Source organism: Lactuca saligna, chromosome 7 (assembly GCF_052625555.1).
Source record: "Lactuca saligna cultivar CGN05327 chromosome 7, ASM5262555v1, whole genome shotgun sequence".
NCBI classification, from domain to species: Eukaryota; Viridiplantae; Streptophyta; class Magnoliopsida; order Asterales; family Asteraceae; genus Lactuca; species Lactuca saligna.
In genome coordinates, this window is record NC_136423.1 from 92,515,746 (window position 1) to 92,524,741 (window position 8,996).

Sequence of the window (8,996 nt, forward strand, 5' to 3'; positions counted from 1 at the left end):
TAGAGTAAAATTAATGTACTTTTCGAAAGAACAAAGAAAAGTTTTCCAAAACAAAATGCTTATGAAGTCACCAGCTTTATGCTGATACTCTTTCAAAACTTTCTTGTATTCTCAGGACAATAGTAGACAGGTACACGTACCAGGTTCAAGAAGATGCAGCATACTAGCTTCGAGTCTCTACTTATTATTTACTTTTGGTGTCGAACATGCATCATTCAAATGAAATGTAAACAGTATGCTATTAATACAATGGTTGTTGTTGCTTTGATTACTATTATTCAATTGGTATGATACTACGCATGACGTCCTCCGCCCCCTAACGTTTCCGCCGTTTCGGTTTGGGGGTTTGAAAAAAAACATCTTACTGACTTCCTTCTCATAATAACTATCCCGTCTCATCATGAATCACAAGTCACGAAGTTCTCTTTACGCCAAGCGAATACTACAACCTCATCTGAAATCGTCTCACCTCTGACATCTATCGTTTACCACCTACTGGTTCCATGCGTATTGCGAGTATTCCCATACCAAAGAAAATGAGCCACTTCGGTCTAAGACATCAAATGAAGATTAATACCCCTCAAAATGAAACCCATATACAAATTTGGAACCTCGTATCGCTTACTTAATACATGAATTGACCCAAACTCAACTCTAGTATCTGGTTTAACAGCAGAATTGGAACCACTAATTTCCAATCTGATACTCAACCCGAACCCGCGATTCGTGAATTTATGCACACACTATCTCTCTAATTTCATCCGATTATGATAATCCCTCCTCAACCCGGGATACAAAAATCCTCGACCGACATGGAGAACCCAATCTCGCCCCTAGTCCGGCAACCAGGTTCCCGAAGACTCAAACGGTATGGCTACCCCAGCCTAAGAACTCCTTTGCGTCATACTCTGATAAGTGAATACTACAGCTCCCGGCAGAACAATATTTACTCTTATCGACTACTGAGTGCTACGGTTCCCCTCGTAGGCTTACAGCACCCTCTCACTAACCAGTGAGTACGATGTCTCCCAGCAGTATCACACCACTATCCCACAACTAGTGAATACTATGGCTCCCCACAGTATCACAACACTCTCTCGCTGACTAGTGAGTACTACGGCTCCCTGCAGTATCACGACACTCTCTTGATGACTAGCGAATACTAAGGCTCCCCATAGTACCATGATACCCTTTCCCACTGGCTCATGAATTCTACGGCTCCCCGTAGTCTTACAACACTCTCTCGTTCACTGGCTCACCGTGGGCTCACTCCATGGTTTCTCCTGCTAATCCCAAGCGATTACCCCCACCCGGATCCACTTGCTCTCTTATCACCCCATAATATCATCATCAAGACAACACTACACTGAGTTCACCAAATCATGCTCCACAGTTTAACCTAGATAGGTGCTTACACCCACCCAACTTATGCACAACCACTCCATGATGTAAATTCTTGAAGGCAAGGCACTTTTCTCAGCACATATACACCCTTAGACAGTCCCACTCCGGTGACAATTAACTGATGGGTTCCCACTGGAACAAAATCTCTCGGTACTCCACTCGCCATCTCACACTCGAGTCTCAACATGACCTAATATTAGGACATAATACTTGGGTACCTCGATACACCATCACAACATCTCACGCTGTCTTGCCTCAACCACTGATCTTCCACTTACGCAACTCGAAACCTCAAAATACTCCCATCTCCCAAATGGAAATACGGAGGAATTGTCAACAACTAAATACATGTTGACGAAAATCCAAAGCTCCATCCTCTACTAATCACCACCCATAGGAAACTACTCATACTGACTCTGAAATTGGTTGACAAATCAACTGTTGCCCCTTCTGGAGTATAGATCACAATCTATACCTATACCCGCAAATCTTAACTATTTCACCCTTAACTCAGCGACCCAACCACCACGAACTCAACATTTGCAAACCTCGAAAAATTCCCTAGCCCCAGTAAATTCTCTGACCAATAGCCACCCACTGTGGATTCACTCATCATTTTTTAAGCACATACTCATACATCATCCCGCCTTGCATCTCGCCTCATCCACCAATAAGCCAGGTCTCATGTGTTCGTACCGCAAATCTCCATAACTAGTTCTCTACCCACACTTGAAAGAATCGTTGATCCTCCCAATAGAATACCCAGTTCTCCCCCACTCAGGGTTCGAACCATCACCAATTGGCATACATACAATCTACTCCAAACTATTTTACCAGGTACATCACACTTGAGTCTTGGAACGTACCACGTAATCACTCATTGATCTTTCCAAGGGAAACCAACCATACCAACTCCAAATATCCCGCAAATTAGACAAAAATCTCAGAATCCTCCCAACTTGACTACCTTTAGTCATCTTGAAGCCTTAGACCAACACACCGCCGGATACCCCAACTATTTCGAATAGACCTAAATCTCAATCTCAAAATAATACCCTATCACGCACTTCGTCACTGATTCCTCGACCAGTCTCCCATCGCGAGAATCATCATAAAAGCAAGAGACGTCACTCTCACAGTCGATACACAACATAGACAATGAGGGCCACCGCCCAGATATACTCCTCTTGATCACCTGGAACTGCTGTTAAAAGTATGCCTCCCTTAATAAGGCACCTTCTTGTTCTCATCCATCTTAGTACCACTAATGAATCTCTCATGGTATGAAAATACCTCGTAGCAAACATAATACCTAAATACTCTGGCGAAAAGGTTGCAACCCTATGCTACTCCATGAGGTTTACCTCCAAACTCTGAAACAGGAAACTCGTTATCTCCTTTGTTTCTCCCAAAAACGGGGACTGCACAACTCTTGTCACAGAAGGTGACATCTCATCTACCGGTCGATTGCTCAACTCAAACCACAATCCCCTAATAAGCATCATCTTTACTCATCCCTAAGTCTTTCGACTCCAATTGGCATCTCAACAAAAATCTCTCAGAAACTAACTCGATTTCCTTCTCAAGGTATGCTCCATTAAAACTCGTTTGACAGGGTCCTCTGGCCCCACACTCTATCACATCTGATCTCAGTCTAATCAAACACAACTAAATAACTGGTAAAACCAGATGCACTAACCGCCACGAATCATGGTACTCGAACCATGTTATCTCCTTTCAATCTGCTATGAATCATGGTACCTGAACCATGTTATCTCCTTTCAATCTACTACTTAGAACCTCTGGAACTCTCCCTGTTACGAGTACAGGTCCTCTGCTTTCAGTAATACCGGCCCATACTACCTGCCACATCTACCCATACTTTCCACCCGAATTGTCCCATATTTCCTAAGTAGTTGCTCAACCTTCTCGATCACCAATCCCGTTAAGCTTGGTCGCTCCCCAACAAATACTCTAAACTCTATTAACTTACTCATCTGACTAAGGTCACTCCCTAGGCTCTTCCTAGGTTCTCACACTTCTCTGCCAATCAGCTACTGAAGAACTCCTTATGATACCAACCATCTACCTCTTAAATATCGTCATATTCACTTAGTAGCTGACTCCCATCATCGAGAGTTCCACAAAGCACGAAGTAAGCAGCATTCGTGCATCGCATAATCTCCACCAGCATGTAAAACCACTCTAGGTTACAACTCTATTTGTTCTACTCACACTCACAAGGTGTCACCGAACTCAAGTAACTCTACCCCACCCAGGTATCTAACTACTCTCTCAGTAGGCTCCTCTAATGTTCATCTAGGTATCTTTCCTAGATTACACTTCTAATCATAGCTCTATCTCTGAAATATTCCTGATGGATACTCTTACGCCGCACATACTCGAAGCACATCACAGATAGCCAAATTCCTACGCTAAGGCATCACAAATCAGGAAACTCTAGCCCTAATACCTAGCCTATCTCCTAACATGCATCACTAATATCTCAATAACTCATAACACAAATAAGTAAGGGTATTTTGGAAAATCACCGTTCGGGCTCTGGTTGATTGTACACACTGCTCCTACTCATTTTCTCTTAGAAACTCTTGTTCGTTTTAGAAAAATCATTTCTTTTGAAATTTTTTCTCAAATCCCCAGTTTGAGTCTAAACATTCCCGAAGGTGGATTCGAATCCCTCAAACCAAGGCTCTAATACCAACTTGTAACACCGTAAATTTTCAAAGAAAATTTTCATTTAAAATCACATAGTTCTCATAACAAATTTCACAAAAATCTCATTTATTTAATTTACAACTCACAACTCCATAATTTTTTGATTAAAATCCAGGATCCTCAAAACATAACTCTTTCACTGGTGTGTACAATCAAGTCGGTGCCTTCCCGTGATCCAGAGAAAAACCCAAAACACATAACACGGTAAGCACGAAGCTTAGTGAGTTCCCCAAAATACCACCTGAAACACATAACACATAACACGGTAAACATGAAGCTTAGTGAGTTCCCCAAAATACCACACACAACTCATTAGCCACTCGAGGCTATAACACGGGTGGAACCCTCCGTTATTATGTCTCAGTGGGACCCTCCGGTCCCATAACTTGGGTGGAACCTCCGGTCCTAATTCAGTAAGAACTGAATAATACACAACATAAATTACGTAGACATAATGCAGGATATCTCAGTACTCAATATAAACACATAAGACATCTCGGTCACACAAAGATACCATACAAGGTAAGTATAGTGAGAAGACTCACCTCGGATGATGAACAACCCCTATAAACGTTGCTACTATGCACTAGCCTCTAACTCTGACCCAAAACCCACAATTAACCCAATTAGGAACTAAGTCCAAACTCTTACTCATTAGGTATAAAGGTAGTCCACTAACCAGCCCATCCATAACCTAAAACCCATTGGGCCCACCAAGACCCAATAATAAATGGGCTCTCCCGAGGCCCAACTCTCAAATCTAAGTGGCTTCCCAAATCACACACACACACATATACATATACATATATATATATATATATATATATATATATATATATATATATATATATATATATAATCATCTGGTCCAAAACTCTATTGCAACAAGCCCAAACTCCCAACCCAACACTCAAGGCCCAAAAATGAGACTTAGCCTAAAAGTGCACAGTGAGGTTACATGGGGCATACCTCCCTTGGTACGCTCAGCGTCACAAATCCAGATTGGTCGTCGGGGACACTGGGGCAGTACGTGCGGCATACTGGAATTATGCTCAACGTACTCCCCAGATTCACTATTTCTACTCATTTAGTCTTAATCAGGTAAGACATTGACACAAATCATAGATCTCGATTCCCTAATAGCCCTTACTCCATAAAGTTAGTGACTTTAAGCCTTTTCATGGTTGATATGTTCACAAACACCCAAAACACTCACTCTCTTAACTCAAAATGCTCATAACTCATGCATGGCTTGATTCCAACGTCCAAGGCTTGACTTTATGACACAACACTACTAAATACACTTAAATGGGGTTGGTCATAGTCTTTGGAGCTCAATAACTCATAAGGTCTTGAACTTTGGGACAAAAACCCTTAAATACTCTAATATGAAGCTCAAAACAAAAGAGAGTGAGAAAGCTTCGAGCTTTATACCTCATAATGAAGCTCCCAACTCAAATATGCTCAGATCCAAGGCCTAGACTTTCACTCCTTCTCCAAAGCTCATTATTTACTCCGAGAACACACAAAATCACTTAAGGCTCTCAAATGGACACACACAAGCTCATGAATGAGGATTAGGGTTTAAGAGGGTTTATTGATTAAGGATGGTGGCCAGGAATGAGGCCATCTCATTCTTTATATACGGACACCCCTTAATTAGGGTTTCTCATTCTGAGCCTAGTATGCTCCGCGTACTAGGTGGATCCACTTAAAAGTCACGCACATGAGTACGCTAAGCATACACACGCGTACGCCTAGCGTACTTAGCTGCCACCTTTCTCAAATGAGGGACTTATCCTGCAAAAACTTCAAAATTCCATAGCTTCCTTGATATAATTCCGATTCCAATGAACCTCATACTCACGGAAAGGTGTTAAGATGCCCTACACTTCTAGCAACTCTTTGCAACCCCGAGACTTCCTCATGCCCGGGTTGCAGCCCACAAACCCTAATCTTGGACAATCTGAAACAGGATGTTACACTATACTAGGTTCCTTTTCTTTTTTTATTTAAAACCTATTTTGTTTAAAAAAAAGGAACTCTTCAAGTATGATCAAAGGGAAATAAGGATTTCCAAATATAAAGTCTATATTGGACATCGTCTCTCTCTTGGTAGTTGGTAACGATGGTTTAAAGAGTTGACCTCTTTGTTTAGTTCTAATTAACGAAGCTTAAATATAATTAACTTATTATGTATAGATACTATGAGATCCATGTATTACACGGGTTCATTAGAAAAGTAAAATATTAAGGTGTAAGCCTTAAATATTTTTTAAAGTAAAATTTTGAAATGCATACAAATGAAATGATGAATAAATAAGTAATTCAGTATATACTAATAAAAATTATTGACATATTTTAAATAATTGTTCTAAATCATAAATTTGTAAAAATCATCCTTTGCTCAGTACCTCAAGCCCTTTTATCCATTTCTTCCTTTTACTTTGGACAATGCAAAATACAATCGTTCATAAGTGAACATTGGTTGTCTAAAAAACATCCCCACCGTTGATAGCGCATGTCCTTGACTCTTGTTTATTGTCATAAAAAACATACAACCAGTGGAGGATCTTAAATTCTTAATGAATCATTCACAATTTCCTTTACTCTCATGGTATGGTTTCCTATATTACTTCTAGATATTATTGTTGGATTAAGGTGTCTAAGCCAGTAACTAAATTGATATATTCATTTTATTAGAAGCGAAGTCCTTTTGGGGTTGCCCTCATGAACAGAAATAACTAGAATTGATATTAGGAAAGAGATGAGTAATTTATTAGATTATTATATGACTAATAAACTAATAAGAAATTATGGAAAAATGAGTTGTTAATATATTATGTGATTAATATATTAAATGGAAATAGATAGTTGATTTGTTGATTTATTATGTGATTAATAAAGTAATATGAGATCAATTGTTAATAATTGACTTTTTAAGTTATATGAATAAAAAATTAATGTGAAATCAATTAGAATTACTTAATTATTTGTCAAAATTAATCTAGAATTAAGTTGGGATTAATTATAATTAACTGAAGTTGCAAAGGTGAATTGTAATTGTTCAATAGTTTAACAAAAAAACAATTCTAGGACCCTCCACGATATGGATGGTTTTGAAGGGTTTCATAGGGTTTCTAGAAGCCTACTGGTTATATATAAGGAAACGATTTGAAGTAGGATTAAATCTATTATTTAATCAATTCAAATATTGTTTTGCCTGCAAGTTACCTAAACTATAAATATGACCCATTGGTTTGGAATTTTGGTTCACCACATTACCTAAAATCATATGAACCAAAAACCCTTCATATCTCCACTATCCTCCTTATTCTAGGTGTTGGGCTGAAGATCATTTTTGTTGATTGCGTCTTTTGGGCTCGTTTAGCTTAAGGCTTTTTGTGTACCGGTTTGGGCCTGTCCAACCGTGAACCTTTTATGTTTTGTATATATGTTTACGCTTGCATGCATATTAGGTAAAAAGGTTTTAGAGATCTGAGAATAGCGATACATCTAGACGACAACAGGTTTCTTTGATCGTTCTTGTAACCTTCCAATCCTCTACAGTTGATGTTCTTAATCGAGCTCTTCTGAGGATTTTGTTTAATCATTCGACACGTTTGATTCCATCTTGTCTTGTTCTTATTATTGTGTTTATATCGTCTTTGTTTACTTACTTGTTCAAGATCTAATCGATCGTTAAAAATTAAAGGTTAGTTTAATCTTATCAATTGGTATCAGAGCAGGAGGCTGTGTAATCGATACACATCTTTTCTGTGAAAAAGATTTCCATTAGGGTTTTTCCGCAATTATCAATATTTATTGAGCCGTCATCTTGTTATTGACGTATCTTGATATTTATTATTTTTCCCTAATCTGCTTTATTACAAGTCTGATCTTTGAACAGGTCTTTACGATCATAATGGACGCGACACAATCAAACCTTATTAATATTTCCAACAGCATTGGTTCGACGACAAAGATTCCAATCTTATACACCCATGACTATGAAGTATGGGCGCATCACTTCGAAGACTACGTTATTGGGTCGGAGGATAATGGGTACCTCATTTGGGAAGCCATCACCAATGGACCGTTTTCTCATTCTGCAACGTCCAGAATCATCAAGACACAAAAAGAGTACAATGATCTGCTAAAGGACGTGAAGGATATTGCACAAGATGAAAAGGATAAATTCCAGTGCAATATCAAGGCATTAAGGTTGATCAGATTCGCTCTTCAGTCCGACACATTCCGGTTGGTCAGCTCATGCACGACGGCAAAGGAAGTTTGGGATAGACTTCGGGAACTGTATTCTACAGACGAGGATCTTGAAAATTCTATTCAAACCTTGCTTTTATCTGAGTTTGGAGAATTCAGGCAAGGAGTCGAAGAAACCGTGACCCAGACGTTTGATCGCTTCAATCATCTTCTCAGCAAGATGATCAAACACGATATTGAAAGGAAGCTTATCGAACAGAAGGTTACTTTCTTGAATGGTCTGAGGTCCGAATGGAGAGCGGTAGTTTCCACAGTCAAAGCCCATGAGCAGTTTAAATCATACTCTTTGGCGAAACTGGTGGGTATTCTCAAGTCCCAAGAGAAGATTGTGGTGCAAGAAAAGAATGTTGCTACTAGTCTCGGTTCGTTGGCCCTCCTATCTAAAAGTAAAGCTGTGATGGAGGACGAAGACCTCAACCTGGAGGATTATGATCTCACATCAGAGGACTATGCCATGATGGTGTCCAATCCCAAGAGGTTCATAAAGAAGAGATTCCCCAACAACAAAAACCGAAACTGGCAGGGAAGTTACAGCTCTGAAAAGGTGAATAATGAACCGAAGGCTGAGGAGC